Source organism: Haliaeetus leucocephalus, unplaced genomic scaffold (genome assembly GCF_000737465.1).
Source record: "Haliaeetus leucocephalus isolate CR32 unplaced genomic scaffold, Haliaeetus_leucocephalus-4.0 Scaffold41, whole genome shotgun sequence".
Lineage (NCBI taxonomy): Eukaryota > Metazoa > Chordata > Aves > Accipitriformes > Accipitridae > Haliaeetus > Haliaeetus leucocephalus.
In genome coordinates this window covers 2201908-2222259 of record NW_010972477.1, presented here as the reverse complement: position 1 = coordinate 2222259, position 20352 = coordinate 2201908, and positions in this window count along the sequence as shown.

Below are 20352 nucleotides of genomic sequence, written 5' to 3'. Positions count from 1 at the left end.
GGGTTCTGCCAGAGTTTACTTTCATTACTTGTACATTATAAAATCCCTGCCACGGACCAAAGCTCTTTGTGTGGACCTGATGCAAAGTTCTTTGAAATACTTTCAGTGGCGCAGTAAGCTTTGGATCAGGACCTTAGAAGATGCTTCAGATAGCAGTCTTTTGAGGAACACCCTGCTTTGTTTCTTCTTCATTTCTACAGTTGGATAGTTTTAAAACTCAATCAAACAGATGCATGAAAAGAAGTCATTCTGATATGACAGTGACAAAGGCAAGTTGTGGCTGGAAAGATAGCACTTTGGAAAGATTTTTCCCTTTTACTGCACTTGATGTGGAAGATAAGGACTATGAATAAAAGCACCATATGCAGCTGTGTATTAGGGGTTCAGCCACCTACTTAAGCTCTTACTTTTCCACTAATATCTGTAGGAAATTAAAAGTCTAAATACTAGCTTGAATGTTAGCCGTAAGTTCCAGGCCTGCTTGGGAATGAGGCAAAGTACATTTTCTTGTTCATCTGCCATTCCCTCAACTCTCAGGACCGCAAGTATAGCTGGCACCTCAGAGATGAGGGGAAAGGATAGTGCAGGAGGTGACCCATTTTCAACCCTTGGAGTGTTGTAGGGCATATGCTTTTCCTGTGCATCATACTCCAGACTGTAAAAAAATGTCATGTCTGAAGTGAGGGCATGGGTACCTAATAAGGTTTACACTCATCTCCTTTTTTTGGGCATCTCAATTCATTCCATCTAGATTTCCAGTCTGATCTTCAGCATCTTATACTATGCAGCACTCTTCTATACGACATCTTCTGTAAACCCCTGTTATTCCTAACTATCTTTGCTTTTGTTAGCACTGAACATGCTACCAAAAGAAATGTGACCAGAAAGTTCAGGTAACTTTTAGCAATAACTGCCTTAAAGAACAAACTCACATTACACTGTTAATTTAAAATCAAAACCTTAAATAGCATGGCAGTACACAATCTTACCTGTATCTTCACTGAGGCTTAACCTGGCCATCAAAGCCTTTGCAAGATTGAGGACAAGAAAAAATCCTCACTGAGGCAAAAGACTAGTCCTTACAAATCATTTTCTAAAAGTAACCTAGTTTTTAAATAAAATATGCAGAAGTCAAATGGGTTCTCTTATTAGTGCTTGCTTACTAATTTCCTCTAGCACTCCATGTGCTTTAGTTACTTGTTGAGAGTTTTGCAACAATCTTATCAATATGGAAATATCAGAAACAAAAATTATTGTCCTACTTTCTGTGGCTATGAAAGCTATCACAATAGTGTTACTGAAAAGCAGACATTAAAAAACATACATTGTTTCAACAGTCCTGTATGAACAGTTGTCATTAATTGTAATCAAATATTTGGAATCCCAAAGGAAATGTTGAACATTGGACAGCAGCCAAGATCTAGCCACTTTTTTTTTTTTTTTTTTTTAAACCTACAATATTTTTTAACTCTTTTTCACTTTAGGGAAGGGAAAGGGGGATTTCAAAACTACTCACGTCACAACTTGTGTAGAGATTGTCCTTCAAAGATATTTTGGATTGAAGTATGGTATTTTCCATGTATTTTACTTACCTTAACCAAAACTAAAAATTCCTCTGACAGGTTTTTGGCATTATAGAAAGCTTTGTTCATGAATTAACATTTCAGTCACCCATGTTTTCCCTCTATTGGCTCAATTAATATTTTTTTATGGTAGCTTGAATTAGCCAGAACTAAAAGGCAAAAGACTGCTATGGGTTTGGCTTGCAAGTGATAGGTATCCCAGCCATCTGTAACCATCTGTAGAGAAAATCCTTGTGTATCTTTCTCCAAAACCAAAACTTTAAAGTTGTAATTGATAGGTTTTTTCCTTAAGGCTTGTCATAGTTATAAAATAAATTTTAATTCTTTGTGCCTGCATGTATGATATTCAAAACATAACCCTGCCTTTCAGTGATGCATGTATTCCGGGGGCATGTACGTGTCATCCATGAATAAGAATTCTGTTTGCACTGGCCAAGAAGCAAACCTTTTACCTTTATGATAGAGCAAATGTAATGTGTTGCACTAGTACATGTCCTCTTAACTGACTGTTAGCCTTGCGTGCCAAAATAACTACACCTTTGTGTATGTTGTTTGTAGTGTGAATATTATGTTCTTGGCTCGTCTGTTAGTTGGTAATAAGTAATGTAATACACAAGACTTATACGGGTTTTTGTGTGTGTTCACATGCTCTTTGAATGCAGCTAAGTAATTAAACTATATAGGTGTTGATCCAAACCTTAAATCTTACTAGGGCCAAATTCTCGTCCTGCAGCCAATGCTGTTCAGCTTGGCTGGTTGGTGACACTGCCATGCTCCCTCCATAGCATGAAGCTAAAGATCTAAGGAGGCTTTTATGTTTTTACACATCTATCCTGTTCCTATTTCTGGGGGAAATCACTCTTCAGTGATTCTAACATAGGCTTGGTGTGACAAGAAGAGTTTCTCGGTAGTGAGGAGGTAGGGGAGAGAGAGAGAGTCAGGGCAAAAGCAAGATTTGCTCTGAGTGCTCTCAAGAGACCATTTAAAATTATGCCCTGCGTGGGCCCTATATTTTCCTTTGCCCCAACTTTGTGAAGCAAGTTGACACTCACTGTGTATACACGCAGGTCTTCATCATCAGTTAGTTAAGTACAAAGTCACGGTATATTGAGGTGGGAACAGGAAACAGGACCGTCGTACAATGCCTATGGACTTGAGTCTTGCATAGAACTTTATAAAATTAAATACCTGAAGCATAATGACAGATCTCACATTTGTGTGAAATTCTCACAGTCTGGAGTGCCTCAACTTGATACATGTGTACCTTTGGAGTGTTTGCCCATAAAATAGCATTTAGACATTCAGTTACTCATTTTGTGCACCCAAGTGCCCATTTGGCTTACCTAATATAAGCTGGACGTGATGGACTGGGCTTTTCTTTTTAAGTCTTCAGAATCCTCATGCTAGTGAGAGATCTTTAGTTGCATTCACGCTTGCTCATTAAACTCAAAAGCAATGCTTTGAAAGATGTCCCAGCTAAGAATGGTCCTTCAGGAAGCTAAAGAATATCGCAGGTAGAACCTCCACGTCTTAATTGTCCAAGTAATTTGTTTTTGCGGGGAGAAATCACTGTAATATATTTGGTATTTTTTCATGTTTTTCAGTATATTACCTTGGCTATATTGCTTCAAAATCCATATGGAGAAGGTGGATTTCAAAACAAGTTTATGATATAACTCTTTACTTTGTTGTCAAGAACATTTGAATTGGATTGTTTCATTCAGACTAATTGATTGTCCACTCTAGGTAGACCTTGGCAAGAGCGAGCCTGATAATAAATAAAACAGAAAAAAACCCAGCCGATTTGCTGGGTATTCTTGACAGACATTTGCAGTACTGGTAGTCTGTAATGTGGTTTTTTTTAAAAATAAATTCTCTTTTGTAATCATGCACGTGTGCATGCACACATGCACTACTCTGGGGCATATGTATGTATATATGAGTGCCAAGATAACAGAAGAGGCTTTTTTTTTTTTTTTTTTTTTTTAATACCTTACATTTGCAAATTTACATTGAAATGCCCAACTGACTAACCTGATTTGGAAAAATGTTAAGCACCTCCCATATTCCATTGCAGGTAAACAGCCAATGAATTAATTTTCAGATATAGTTATATGGCATCTCTTCTTGTAAAGCTTATGACACTGTACAAAGTGAGTTTTGTTGTAAGCATTTGTAAAGGTCTTAAAGATAACACTCATGATAATTTGCCCTTACCTTCAATTATCTTTATTCAAGATTTTTCTATATTACTTGGCATATTTTCCAGAACAAATCACAAACATGAATAAACTTACATTCAAGTTAATTAAAAATGTCGCCCTAAAAGTACACTCGTACTTGATCCATCTTTACATTTTGCTCAGAAGCTATATTATGGATGATCAACAAAATAAGAAAAAAGATGGCAATCTGTATCCCCACAATGGTGAATTATTTTAAGCTCCAGTTTACATCAGATGAGTTTCTGTATGCTTGTGTTTGCTCAAATGCTATTTTTAAACAAAGTCATTAAATAATGTGAAATAATGCAGCCTGGGCTCTGTTAAATACTGTTATATTAATGCAGTTGAAATGCTGTATGTCTGTAATATTCATGCTAAATACATACTAGCTCTTTGCAAAGGCTTTGTGTAAGGTCAGTTAACCGACAAACTCTGATGTCCCGTGTAAAATCCTGTTGGCAAACTACTTTTCGTAGCGCTGTAGTATATGAAATGGCAAGGTCATAGACAAAAACAAGTTACAGGATGCAACAAAAGTGTGTTTGTGTTTATTTTTGTGCTGGGTTCAGAATATATCAGCTTTGGCAAACTATTGCAGCAGGGAAAATGTTTTGTATAATGCTTATAATACAAAGTAATTTGTCTTTATATACTGTAAAGCAGAGAAATGGTCAATGTTGGATAAGTATATTGAAGTTTATTCTTAGCAAGGTTTTATGTTTCACAGATTTAAATATTATGGGAGAAATATATATTTATACAGAAGTATAATTTTTGAATGGTTGAGGTTGGTTTTCTTCAGTCATGAACCATTTATTTATCCGCATTATGCTTTATTCCTTTGCTAGCTTGTTTATCTGTCCATGCTGTTCCAACATCCATTTCTAATTTGGTTTAGATGTTTTGATTCTTTATTTGCACAAATCTGGATGTGCATGCTGTCAGGACCTGATCATAATGTGTAGAGGCAAAATAATTTTTGTCTGTGATTACCTAGAGCACTAATAAAAATTTAATCATTAAATAGTTGTGATATGGAGATAGGTCTTGACATAGTCTTCCTTGGAGCACTGTACAGCATGATAGAAACCTTCAGTGAATCTTACTATTTCTCATTCTTATTTTCATTTGTCTTTCATCTTGGTCCAGAAAACCAGGAAGCTGCTGTGTGCTAACAATTACCTGCAATATTTGTAATTGCAGGCATTGCAAACATTAACATTCAGCTGTACTAGCCTACTGTGTTCACTGTGAAATTTTCAACACGGTAAAAATTTTACATGATCATTTAACCTTACAAGTTTACTTTTTTTCTCACTAATTTAACACTGAACCTTTTTTTTCCATTATCACAAATGAACTTGAGCATAGCATTTCTTAATGTTAATTGTAATAGGTAAGCAATTCCTAAGCAAAGATTTTTAACCACTTGATGAAGGGGGCCAGGCACCATCCAGTGCGAAGCACACTGGGCAAAATTTTATCCCCACTGCAGTCAGTGCCAAAATTCTAACTGGTGTTAGCAAAAATGGAATCACCATTACCAAGGGGTTAATATGCTTAGTAACCGTGACAAGAGGTTATGGGGGGAGCACAACAGTGATTCTCTATTTCCATATCTTTGTTTCTGTTAATTTAAAACTACTACTATTCAATCTTTAAAATAAGTAAAAGAAACTTGAAGGGGGGATCATATACTACTAGTTTGTACTAGGTTTTTTCAGGAAAAGGAAACAAATTTATATATATATATATGCAATATATTTTTACACTGTTTATTAATGCTAGAAAGTATTAAATGTATCACTTTATCAGTGTGAATGTTAAAGTAATGACAATGTTATGGATGTTTTAAACCTTTTAAAGTTGTCTTGTTAAATTCTAAACCCACATTAACAATGGAAAAGCTACTTGTCTACAACATTATTGTTGATGTTTTAAGGAAAAAGTTCAAGTACAGCAGTTGTTTGATTAGCACTGTAAAAGCTTGGCTTGAAAAGTTGTAGTGAAATCCATATTGTAAACACCATTTTTTAAAGCATAGCTTCTCATAAAGTATGTTACTGCTGTTGACTGACTGTATAAAATTGTATCTTTAGTTGGTAAAGTGATCAATAAATGTGTTAACTACATCAGTTCCTGGATTTCTTGAAGTAAATGGTATTTGCTGATAAACTTTGTTACCAGCAGTTATTTTGCAGTTTAGGTGTTAAGCAAATTGCTAATGAATGTATAAATTACATCAAAATACTCTCTGAACAACCAGCGCTCTGGTGCTGTGCAAAATATATTTCTTCTTTACCATTTATTTTCCTAGTTTTAATAATGAGTAAAGCTGACCGTTAACATTTGAGAACTCTAGTATGATCCTTGAATAGCCATGATGATAGTGAGCCACCAAATGAGATGTCAGGGATGAAACAATTTCTTCTCAACTAGCTACTTAATGTAGATTGGTCCTCAGTCTCAAAAGCCTGAGTTACTTCTCCCACCTTCTCTGAGTGGTCTTGAAAATATTTTACCTGCAAGGAAAACCATGTGCTACACGGAACATTGTTTTAAGGACATTACATTCAAAAGCAAATATGGACCTTTTATTCATAAATAAAAATATTTATTCAGCTTCCCGGTAGCAATAATACCATGATCTTTCAAGAAACAGAAGATTGAAGTTATTTAAACTCAGAACATCATAATAACGTAATGAATAATGTGACAATAACCCAGGCACAGTGCTGCTCTAGAAATGTGGAGGTACTGGATTAGCAGCTACAAGGAAACATAACTAAACAGCTTACAGCTTGTGTCCTGAGAGAGCTTTTCTTCCTGCATAGAGACCATATGCTGTCTGTAGTATGACTGCCAGATAAAGCTCCTTTTATCTCTGAGCATGTATAGTTACTGAAACTGTAAAAAACCTAATGAAGCAGAACCTTTAGGGATTACTAAAGGAAAAATAAGGATATTTTTTTTTCCCCATTCAAAAAGCCCTTTAGGAATGGGAGGTAGTACCCTTCTGCCCTACGAGACTATAAGACACCAAGATCTGTATTTTCAAAAGCGTTGAGGATTTGTGGTTATTCTCCTGTGGAGCCTTTAGAAATGGCCACTCAACCCTACATGCCACTTATGCATCATAACTTTAAAATACAAAAACATCTGCCGGGATGTGTTACTCCAGGAGCACAATTACTTGGGCTATAGCTTTTCCGTGTGCGTAGCTACTGTTTCAATAACTACACGCAGTTCGTAAATGTAGAGATAGTCCCCTTGTGATGGGACTGACAGAGTGTCACCTAACCCTTGCTGGCTTTCTGTTCCAAGCTTTTGGAACTGACCACTCGCTCACATCAGCATCAGTGAAGTCTCCTCCTCTCATCTCCGTATGCCAAAGGCAGGCTGAGCTCTCTGGGTTCAGCCAGGTGTTTGTTCCAGGACTGCATGGAGAAAGGTGGCCGGGGAGGGGAGGGCAGCCAAAAAAAAAAAGCTATCTCTGCCAAATCGGAGTCTTCAGGGGTCTCCTAAAACCTGGTCTTCTAATTAGCCTTTTTTCACTCCCTCCGCTTCCTATTTAACTCCCTGCACTGCTTTATTGATAATGTAAACTAACTCCAGCTCATTGAAATTTACTGCTCTGGTTCACGTTCCAGGCAGACGTTCGTTCCGGGTCTACATCAATTTAATTGCAGAACTGTGAACTCAAGAGATTACACAACCACCCGTGGGTCATTTAAGGGCTCAAGGCCTGCAGGGTTTTCAGGAATGAGTGCTGGAATATAAGGAGTGGCAGGGATGGTAGGAAAGAATAGCCAGCTGGGGCTGCTGGAATTAATCATATCGATCTTGCTTCCAGCTAGCGCAAGAGCATCTTCCCTCTTCGAGGCAGGCAAGCTAGTCACCAGCCATCGGTTTTACACCTTACTGGAATGATAACAAAAAACTGTTACCAGCTGTTGTATCATTACTGTGGCCAACAAGACGATTTTTTTTTTTCTGTAACAATCCCTGATACTAGATGATGCAATAAAAAATAAAATACAGGTTTTAATCCCATTTTTACTTGAGGTCTGTGAACACTGTAATACCAGGAGAATTTTGTATGTGGAACAGAAATTGGCTGGCATGGAATATTTTCTCTGAGTCAGCCAGCTAAATAGCATCTGTACCTGGGATCATCTAATTAAGTGCTTTTATAGTAGTAGATGAGACTACACTCTTCATCCAAGGCACTTTTGTTTGTACCCAAGAAAGAATTCCAGTTGAGGAACTGAGGGTCACGCAAAAAAATAAGAATTTACCATTATTAAGTGACTGCAAAGGAAAAAAAAAAGGCAGGGGCCAGGAATTCTACACACAGTGTGGTGGAACAGAAATAAACTCCAGATATCTAGACTGACATTTATTTTTAAATAAAAGACCGTTTGAGGCCAATATGTATTTGACCAGTGAGTCCCTTATTAAGAAAATTCCATGTATTCAACCTGAAACCTAATTCAGCAAAGTAGTGCCTTTACTGGAGCTTGTGGGTCTTTTGAACTCATCCATTCAAGACAAAATACATGCAGTATATAATGCTGATGTATTTGTTTGGCATCGTTTGAAAGCAGCTTAGTGGTTGTAGTATTTCTGTAGTTCCACACAGAGCTGTCAGTGAAATTTCATGCATTACCCTTACCTTTTATTATTCTGATTTTTTTAAACAGAAGATGAACAAATAGACCATCTACTTGACATTTAAATACAATCTCTCAATTTAAAAATGAACTGTTAAACTTCAGATACTACAGCTGTTTTTAAACAAGCAGGATTTAGAAAATAATTCAGCATCAAATCTGTTTGAACTGCTACTTTTACCGTTGCATCAATAATTTAGCTAAGCTTCCTACGTTTGGCTCGAGATGGATTCATGCCCTTAGCCATCCCTCCAGTCCTGAAGACAAATTGGATCAGGTTTTTTTTCTGCTGATACTAGAGTTGGGGAGGTAGGGGAACTTCAGTAAAGGCATTCTTTATTATCTGAAGTAACCTGTGCACTATGCCTTTTAATTGTTTATTTTCCTCATCCTGTTAATTTTGTTTCTGTCTGTCTCTGCTTTATTTTTCTCAGACTAAGAAAGCTGAGGAAGGAAAAAAAAAAAAAAATAAGAGCACTCAAAAATCAGGAGTAGTGTTCTGGTCAACATTTTACAACTGCTTGTATTTCACCCACATTTTTTTTCTTGCCCATTTTTTTGTCTGTTGTGAAACGGCTTCAGCTTGCATTTGAAACACACGTAATATTGGTATAGAAGCTTCGCTTCAGTTGCCACTGAAATGGATTATCTATCGGACCGCACTTGAATATCAAAACCAACCAAGTGCAGGCAGGAGTGTTATGGTAGCTGTGATTGACTGACAGTTATTTAAGTTGGTATTTGAAGAGAGAGCTGTTAGCTACAGTGACACTACACTGGCAGGATGCCGGTTTATCGTAAACCGAGAAAGAAAAATCTTCCTCTTTTTCGCTGACCGTTTAGAATGGCTAAAGCAGCCGGGTCGGTACTGCCGGGAGGCAGGGCAGTTCCCAGGCATGAAACGTATCGAGATGAGTCGACGGCTCTGCCGAGCACCCTGCAGATCGAGGCGCCTTCCTACCCGCGGGCCTGTGCCGGCACGAGCGTTTAGAGGATGTATGACATTATGGGATATCTACGGGAGGAACCAAAGGCAGGGATGGAGGCGGTCTGGGGAGGAACGAGCCGAGGAAAACGGAGGGGTAAGGGACTGGTCCCTGGTCTGTACGGTCCTTTGGCAATGCCCCGGACCTCGCAAGTGCCAGCTGTCCCGTCTTACAAAATTTCTTTTCTAACTGTGTTCTTGGGGGAGAGGGTTCGCTATTCTGCATACGTAGGTGCATATGGAGCTCTAATCGCCAGCAGCTGGAGCCAGACCACGGGTCGCAACAGCCCGTGGTACCAGCAACCAAGAGCGATGGAGGTTCTCTCTGCCGCCAGGACCTAGAGCGGGACCGGGGCAACGGGAACCCCTGCGTGCTTGTGGTGCCAGCACACCGGAGACGATGGAATCCATGGACCGGTCCCTGAGCTTCTGATCAGCCAGAGACAGGCTGTTGGTACCGGGGTGGTTTTGGTGGTGGTGCTGGCTTTGTTTGTCTACGTGCTGAGTGTTTCTGGCTGTGGCGATCACCACTACTGTCACGAAACAACTTTGCCGCCTTTGCAATGTTACCAACATCTGTGGTTGCCCATATTGTTATGAAAAAGTTGATTCATTGTGTTTCTTAACTGATAATAGCTCCAGTTAAATTGCCCAGCTTGAGCCTTGTGGCTTGTGCATGTCTGCTAGTTCATGGTAGAAGTTAAAGTTCTGGAACTTAAAAAAATTCAGGCAACCAATTGTGTTCATTTTCCTAGCTAAGTTAAATGATTATTTTTTTTTAAGTTTCCTTTTTAGTAGTACTTTGGTGGTTTTAGTCTATTTTAGTACTACTAATTTGAACTTTTACTTCAAAGCAAACTTTTTAAAGGAACATTTCTTATAAATTACTTAGTGGAAAAAAATTCTTAGAGTCATACATTGATATCTATCCAATGAGAGTAGGTTCCACATGTTGAAGTCACTGGACCAGATGCAGTATAAAATATAAAAAAATACAACTATAAATGTTATAAATGTATTTAAATATATCTTGAACTGTAATTACACGTGTAATATATATATAAAAAACTGGTATAAAATGTTTCCCATTCTTTGAGATTCTGGCTCTGCTCCAAGGCACTGTCACCAGCAGGAAGTGATAGTCTGTGTTAATTTTGAGATCCTATTTTAGCTAATTGCCATGACACAGACATCCTGAAGGATGTAATCTTCTTTTACTAAAGTAAACCTTGTCTGCCTTAAAGCAGCACCACAGCATTTTGTCCCATGTACAATCCACATTCATTATCGCCTTCTCATTATCTCATCAACCTCATCAACAGCACTTGACAGTGACTTTCATGCTGAGCTGTGTCTCATTCTGCTCTTCTCAGTTTCTTGTCTATCTTCTTTTGGGTCATAGCTTGATCTCATTTAAACATTACGGAGATAATTTTAGACCAAGTGGTGTTTCTGATTCTTTTGAGAAGTAATATGAGGTTGTCTTTTAAAATTTCATTTTAGCCCAAATTTTTACTCCTCTGCAGATCCACTAGAAGGCCGTATAACAACTCTTATTTTAATTAGTGATATTTTACACAAACTACAATGCCATAAATTACAAACGAACAGAAAAGCAGACAAGCTCCTAAAACAAACAGGCCCAAGCTCACCTCTTTCAAAATCCAGCTATGTTAACAAGATCTCAAACAACAGAGAGTTCCCCTTAAGCTGGCCTGGCAAATGAGATGTTGCCAACAGTACCTCCACTTCTCCCTGCCCTCCCCACCTCCCTCTTCCCACTACATTGGCTTAAACTGTCACCACTTTTATAAATTGCTTGTTCATCGGACAAATTTCCTGGTTCATGAAAAGGAACTTGAGTCTTAATCATAGATGCAAAGGTCTATTGCCAGGATTCACGTACACCTGGCTCCACCTAAAAGGTGGCAACTTAGTACAGCAAAACAAACAAACAAAAAAACCCAAACCCCAGCATTTAACAGATTACTTTGGTCAAACACTCAGTGAAAAATTCTGTACTAGAAGGAAATGTTTACTTTATGCATATATTTTATTAGCAACAAAGCTTATTTGCACCCACAAATTAAAAAACCCAACCAAACGAAACCAAAACCAAACAAAAACCCCACCTCACCCCACCCCCCCACCACAACCCCACATCATGGTGTTACTGCCATAACTTCCTAGTTGGGAAAACTTTGATCCGAAAAGGGTATTTATTAGGATATTAACTTTTCGTCTGGTCTGGACAAAACCAGCAGCATACATGTAGTTCCCAATCCAATCTGTAGGTAATTTGTTGCCTTCAACATTGTAGATTACTACAACATTATTCAGGAACATAAGAACCAAAATGGAAGCCAAAGCTAACTTGACTAGTAGCACAAAGAACGATGTTATCTTACATTGCCTGATCCATCTATGGTGTGTAGGCCTGGAGAACTAATGGATTAGATTTAGTCCTCAAAAGAATCCTTCTTTATTATACTTATAATGTTGATCTGGTCCTAGAAGATAAATAATTCTTCTGGTATCTCTACATTTACATTTGGAATGTAAAGAGCTTCTGTTTTCATATGACAGCTTGAACTCTTCTGTGTTGCTAAAGTAGGTCATATGCTTTTGCTTCTTTTTCTTCTTTAACCACCACTTGTCTACTTTCTGAGAAGGCAGCCTAAAAATTTGCCTTTGATGGCCACTGTGTCTGCAATTGCATTTGCTATCGGTTTAATTTCTTTTTATTACAAATACGGTAGTTTCACAGATTTCCTTTAGCACTGCCTTGAGTATTACAGAGCTTATTTATTATATTTCAGATTTAATACACTAAGACACCATTGCATCCAAATCGCATGAAATCAAGCTCTACATATAGTTCAAATTTCAAATCCTTTCTAGTTGTTATGGTTGCATCAACCCGAAGAGTATACAAAGCATTTTTAGCTCCTGTAGAAAATCTTGACTTCTTTCTCCCTCCTTAATGGAGATAGGAAGGGGAAGAGCACGTGTTAGAAGAGAAGCATTTAGTTTCAGACACGCATCTGAAAAGCAACCTTTTCCGTCATTACAGTATTTGGAACAAGAGTTTCATCTTGGAAGCAATAATCCAGAGCCTTCAGCATAGGCTAACAAAGGGGTAAATGTACAACAGTGTTTGACGTTTTGAAGAATTCTTCCTTCTACTATTGCACGAAGGGAATTGTTCTGTCTTGTCAGAAAGGTCAGTCGTTGTCATTCCGGCTGTCTGCGTTACCTCCTTCACTTCCCTTCTGTTCTTAGTTCATGGGGCAGTCAGAATTAGGGAGTCTTCAAAGGGCCTTTTCCTTCTCTTTTACAACTAAAAGGAAAACACAAAGTAAAATCCACAGGCAGGCCTGGATCCTTATTTAGGACCAGTTATTCCAATGAACAGGACAGGACGGTGGATCTTTCCGCGCAGGACTGGCATCCCATCACCACAGCCTTCTGACTGCTTACCGAATGGGTGAAAACCTTAGAGAGTCCTAAGCCTGGCATTGCAGAGAAGAGAATTCTCAGCAGTTCTTATTTTTGCAAGCAAAAAAGGTACTGAGTGACAGAACTATATTAATTTCTGAAAAGCAATCTAAGAAAATGTAATTGTCATTAAAGGTCCACTTTAACATTTGAGTTACATAATGCGCAATAATCAGCCCTCTTTTCTAGTGCTTACCTGTCTGCCTATTTTGTTCTTTGTTCTTCACTACAGTATCCTGAGAGGTGATGAGTAATTTTGCTTAGGCATTGATACTCCAGCATAGGTTGTTCGCTATTTTTCTGCAAAGCTATGAAGTTTTCTCAGCAGGTTGGTTTGTTTCATTGTACAATTTTCTATTGCTGGGCAATTCAGATGCTGAGAGTGTGTTAGAACTCTCCTGAGCTTGCATGTGCTCCTCTGAACAAGTGGATAATTCATCTGTTTCTAGTGAGTCTGAAAAAGAAAAAAAAAATACACAGTCATGTCAACAGAATATCCTCATTTTAGAATGACTTTCAAGAATAAAATCTTTATTGATTTTTTTACTGTGAAAACCCACCTAGGTTTTTAAACTAGGTCTGGAGATGATAAAACCGCTTCCAGAATAGTTCTCAGGTATCTATGTTTTGATTTTGAAAAAGCTTAGTTCTTTTAGTAAAATTTTACTTGCTTTGGAATACTTTATATATTCCTCATAGCTGCAAACAGTGCCATCACCTTGTATACGAGTTACTAAATGTAAAAGGATCTTTGCTTAAGGAAAAATAATGCAGGTATGAACTACTGGAATAATTTGTAATACACATTGCCTGTAGTAAATGGAGCTGAGTCACAAATATAAATTTACAGAAGTGAAAAGCTAATAACTAAACCTGATTGTATGCATGATGCTTAGCAAGGGGGACAAAGAATATCAAGACTTAGTTTCAACTGTGTAAAACATCTTCAATGCCACGTCTCAGTGAGTGCTTTTCACATGGTTTCATGCAAACGGTATTTAAGACTTTTGAAAGTACTGTCCTTCCTGATGCTCTAAATTCATGAAGGCTAAATTTAAACTAGATTGCCACTAATGATTATTGATGCCATATTTTCAAGTAAGAACTCTTTATGATGGTGCTAAACACAACTGGAAGTTAAAGAGAAAGGTATGAATTAAGACATATTTTGTTACTAGAGAAAGTAACTGGGGTGTAAGTTATCTTTTTGGAAACAAGCAAATGCTGCATTTCATGGACCTGTGAAAGGATGGATCTTTGGAGTGATATTAGAAGAATCCACTAGGTGCTGCACAAGGTATAGAGGAGACTGGCAATGGTCTGGAGACCTAACTCCTACCTAGAAACTGTTTTGAATTAAAAAAAAAAAGGTAATCACAAAAATTAAAAGAAACCCCAAAATCTAAGGTTAAAATTATTGATGACAAACCTCAGTGAAAAGCCCAGGGCACAAGCAAATTTCACCTTGCTTTGGCAATGCAAGTTCACTTCTATGCACATTCACCGACTGTCATCTTTGATATTTATCATGGACTAATAAGAACTTTTAAGTGCTCTTGCAAGCTCTTCTCTCAAACTTTTGCTTTGAAATGTAACTCTCCAAAGCCTGTATACAAACTTATTCTATCTCTGCCCCAAAAAGCACAGACAGCAGCAGTCTTCATGGAAATCTGTCACTTCTTGCAATGACACCTCAATCTCTCTCCTTACAGAGATACTTACAGATACACTCCAAGTATCAGGAAAAAATCGTGAGGATTGCTAAAAATTCAGGACCCGATCATCTTGAACTTACTGGTAGCTGGTAAAGCAGATATGTAGGATGACTGTGCTATGCCAACTGTGAAGCACTTCCTGCACTAGTCTCCTTTTCCATGCAATTCTACTTCATTTATTAGCAATGTCACTTCTACTATCTAAAATGTTAAAGAAAGAGCTGGTGGTAGAACCACTCTGATCACAAATAGTGTGAAGCTGCTGACCTCCAAGCAATACCAAAAAAAACCCTATGCATGTTTGACAAGTAAAAGACAGGTTCACCTGGAAAGAAGTGTTTGAAAGAAGTATCTATTTTGGGGTTTAGTTTTGGCAAAGCAGTTAGCGTCAGGCTGCTCAGTTCAACTGTGCCTTAAGTTACAAGCTAAACTTGCAAAAGCCGTGAGAGAGGTGTCACCAGCTCAGCAGAGCCCAGCTTTGTAAATACCACTGTAGCTACTATTAGCAGTGGGAAGAAATTTTATGACTACAAGGCAAACATAAAAACAAAGCATTAAGGAAAGAGATAAGAAAGTTGTAGACAAGGCGAAACTAATAACGCAAGGCAAGATTATTCCAATGATAGCGCAATGTACCTCAGTTGTAACCTGAAATGCTCCCAGTTTGGAGCAGATAACAGGCTGACAACAGAACAAAGGTGAAAATCCCAGAGAGAAGTTCAGACATTTAAGATCATTTCATCTATAACCAAAAGAAAGGTATTTCTATAAGCCTATACCTATACAGGTGACTCTCTGGTGCCAAAACAGCTATGGGTACCAAACAGCTAATGGCAATACAAGCTTACTTACTTATTACCCTGTTGCTTTCATACTTGAGAGGTGGGTCCAATCTCAGACTTCTTGTTCTTTAACATTTATACCATCAATTTTGCAGATACCAAGGAAATAACATCTGAAAATTTAAAACCATAAAAATAAATTGACTACAAGTACCAAACATGCATGTCTTTCTTAAAATTATGTGTCAAACAACTGTATAATCAGCAGCTGCCTTCATCGCTTGAAAGTAAAATTATCCAAATCCCAAACTTAACTCACATGTTAACCCAGATGCAGAACTTTAAGATCTGCATGAATCTGTCTCGCAAAAGCCAGAGAGACTATAACCATCTTCCCCTTATCCACAATTTCATTTACCAAGCTTTGTGGGTTTTTTCCTGAAGATTTCACAAAGTGTATAGATCTAAGCTGACCTAATTATATTTCACCTTCCCGAGCACGATTGGGCTACACAGGGTAGAATTAACAGGAAAGCCTGCTGATCTCCACCAGATCAATAAGACTTTTTCTGGCCAGCTGATGACCACATCACTGGAGCTCATTCCCCTTTCGCCTGAGGGTCCCTCGCTAGAACGCAGCAGCCAGCACCCGGCTCTCTTAAAGCGCGGAAGAATCCTGCCAGAACCAAACCGGGCGGAAAGGCAGCTGCAGCAGCAATGAGAAAGCGGTGGTGTCCTTGGAACCTGAAATACCAGCAAATTCCTGTACTCCCTGGTACTTCTACTGGGTCCAAATCCAATTTGTATCGAACCAAAAATTCAAAGGGAAACCAGCAACAGCAGTTTCCTGTCTGATATGTAAGACGAGGCCTAAGTTTGAGTTATGGCTATCCTTCGGGTTCTAATAAAAGTTTAGCGGAGAATATTAAAATATCTATATCAGCACTTTTGCTGCAGAGCCTTTCTGGTTTTGGTTACGTCACAAGATTTTTCCAAGCTTCTAGCAAAGGGCATGTCACAGGGCAGCGTGAGCTTTGTTCACTGGATTGTAGTAGGATATTCTTGCAGCTATGGCAGGAACAATTTGGTTTTAATTACAGGTCTGTCAGAAATTTCTTTGAGTGTTCTTGGTCTATTCACCTCCTCTGTGTTCCAACTTCCACTTTATAAAATGGGGAGGTCAATAATTGTTCTCTCCTACTTAGTGTCTGTGTCATTTTTCACCACAGTTCTGCATGTGACTCCAGTAATTCACATTACAACTTCAGAATGGGGTTTAAATGAAAGGCAAGAACATATTAGAAAATTTTCCAACACCATTTTGAGAGGAAAAATCAAATTTAAAATACTAAATCATAAATACTGAAAATACTGAATCATAAAATAACTCGGGCTGTGAAAGACCTCTGCATGTCCTCCATTTTCCAACCTTCTGCTTGAATGAACTCTCACTTCAACGCCGGACAAAGACGCGCAGTGTCTGTTCAGTCATATTTTGAAAGTCCTCCCTGGGTGCTTGACCAGTGGGAGAAATCCTTCCCTTACATCCAGCTGGAATTGTCTTTGTTGCCATGGAAATGCTAGCTGCCTTTTGTCCTTTTACTGTGTATATTTGTGAAAAGTCTGTGTCATGGTTTAACCCCAGCCAGCAACCAGGCACCACGCAGCTGCTCACTCACTTGCCCCCTCCCAGTGGGACGGGGAGAAGAATCAAAAAAAGAAGTAAAATTTGCGGGCTGAGATAAGAACAGCTTAATAACTAAAGTAAAATAAAATATAATAATAACAATTATAATAAAATATAATAATAGTAATAATAATTGTAACGAAAAGGAATATAACCAAAAAAAAGGGAGAGAGAGAGAAATAAAACCCAAGAAAAGACGGGTCCGCTGTCCTGGCCAGGCTCCCTCCCGGCTTCTTGTGCACCTGCTTGCTGGCAGAGCATGGGAAACTGAACAATCCTTAACTTCAGATAAGTGCTACTTAGCAACAACTAAAACATCAGCGTGTTATCAACATTATTCTCATACTGAACCCAAAACATAACACTATACCAGCTACTAAGAAGAAAATTGACTCTATCATCTCAGCTGAAAGCAGGACAGTCTGGCCTCCCCATTAAGTAGTGTAAGACAGAGAACAATTAGATTCCTCTCCTGCTCCCATTCCCCAGATCTTCTCCAGGGTAATCAAACCCACATCTCTCAGCCTGTTCCTTTTATGTTCCATGTTCCAGCCCCATACCATCTTAGAGGCCCTCCTCTGGACTCGCTCCAGTTTCATGTCCTCTCTTTTACTGGTGAACCCCTAAGTGGAACACAGTGTTCCAGGTGCTGCCTCCTAAGTGTTGAGCAGAGGGGAGTAATTGCTTCTCTCAGCCTGCTCTTGCTAATGAAGCCCAGCCTGTATTGCACTCATGTTCAGCTCATTACCCAGCAAGAAAATAAATTTTCTGCCAAGCTGTTACCTGACCAGTCAGATCCTGTACCTGTTGCAGGGGGTTATTCTACCCAAGGTACAGGACTTTGCATTTGTCTTTGCTGAACTTAACGATGTCAGCCAACTCCTCAAGCTTAGTAGGGTTCCTTTCCAGCAGCAAGCCAAGTGCCATTTGTTCTTTGCTATACATTTGTAAATACCACGTTCCTTGTTATCTAGAAATTATCTAGTCACTTTGGGATGGGAATAGGAAAAGTAATGTAAGTTTACCCAGAATACATTTATTCAGAATAACTTGCTCCATTAACTCACCTCTTTGAAGACAGCTGTAGAATTACATGAGCAAGTGAAAAAGCAGTTATACCTGAAGGTGAAAGCCCTAAACCTAAGTCTATGGGTCCACTTTAGCCACCTAAGTTTGAACGTGCTGAGGAATTTAAGTAAAGGTGCACTAAATGACAATGGTCTTAAATAGTTTTTTCTTGTTCCAAAATTTTCTGACTGCCTGTCCAGAAAAACAAGATCTGAAGATGAGCAAGAACAGACGCATTACAGTCTCTATGGATTCTCCACATGAGCAAGTTCTACATACAACGTGTGCTGAAGAGTAATTTCAGCTGAATAGAAACTAGACAACGCAACTTCTCGTTGGAAGGCTTACATCGGTAAACTTTCTATACACTCCCTGTAGCTTTGAAGAATGGAGGCTGATGAAAGTATTTCAGACAGTCACAGGACTGGTAGAAAGGAAACACAAAGCCTTTATTTTATTTACAAGTAATTCACTGAGAGATCTTTAAAAAAGTAAGACTGAAAACCTGATGAGTTAACCATCTCCACAATTAATATCAGATGGCTAAAATAAATCTACTAATTTAGACCGATTAATGGCAGGATAGTGCACCCGAGAACAGCTCTGAAAGCTGCAACCATGTGCTGGACAAGAAGGAGACAATGAAGCACTGCTAAACTCAAAAACACTGGGCAAGTTAACAACTGCATTATGCCTGTGTTTATGTGAGCATACATATAAAAAAAGACAAAGTTATAAAAATAAATTTCACAGAAATATGTAAAGACAAAATACTAAAACTACTATAATTGTAATTGCTATAATCTAGTCCTGTATATTGATATAACAAACCCATAGTACCAAAGCTGACATTCAAAACATAATATAAAATTGTTTTTATTGCCAGAGGCGTGCTTAAAGACACAATATACAATTACACTAATACAAAGAACCAACACAATGGAAATTTAAGTGCAGCTGAACTACACTCAAACCAGGTTATTTCAAAACAGCAAACCCATTCTGAATACGTCAGAGATCCTTTCTCCCTTATGCTCACCAGTGGTATTCAATTCCCCAAATGCTTACAAACCCATCCTGGGTCTAGAAAGAAGCTAGCAGGAACACAGGATACTGGTGTTGAAAATTAATGGTTTAATGCGTTCACAAATGATAGATAAATAAATATCAGGAGACTACCTGGAGACGAGATGCCAACAGAAAAGGTGCCACCAAAAGTAAATTAATGCACGAGAAACTGACAGGTCTTATTCGATATATCTGAGGTCATCTCTATGCTGCTGAGCGTAGTACAAGACAGCTATTTTGAAATGAGAAACATGATGTACCAGAAACATTCGAGCCACTGAAGCATGAAGCTGTAGGTAAACCAGTTCATCACACTGAGAGGCAGCAGCACTATAATTACGTGTAATTATCTTTCCAAAATACTTGACAAAAATTCAATTGGTGAGTGAAGTCTTGTAGATTTTCTAAGTGTTTCCAGCCTTCACTGTGAATTTTTCTGAACTCACCCAACTCTACTATTCACTTTTGAATGAAGCTCTCACTTCTGTGACAGCCTTTCAATATCACTGTTCCAGTTAATGCCCTTGTACCTTTTAATTTCATCTATTTCAGTTCTGTTGCTGATGAAGACTTAATTTAAATGCATGATCTGTAGTAAAATGCAACAAAGATGCATTTCATTCACTATCACTCACTGGAGGATCATCTAAAGTTTCCAAAAAGGAATGGATTATGTTAGGATTTTCACAAGTGTCTAAGTCAGGAAGTGTGCTGGGTTTGGCTGGGATAGAGTTAATTTTCTTCACAGTAGCTGGTATGGGGCTACTTTTTGGATTTGTGCTGGAAACCGTGTTAATAACACAGGGATGTTTTGGTTACTGCTGAGCAGTGCTTGCACAGAGCCAAGGGCTGTTCTGCTTCTCCCCCTACCCCACCAGTGAGGAGGCTGGGGGGGCACAAGGAGTTGGAGGGGACACAGCCGGGACAGCTGACCCCAACGGACCCAAGGGATGTTCCAGACCATAGGATGTCATGCTCAGCATGTAAAGCTGGGGGAAGAAGGAGGAAGGGGAGGACATTGGGAGTGATGGTGTTTGTCTTCCAAAGTCACTGTTCGGCGTGCTGGAG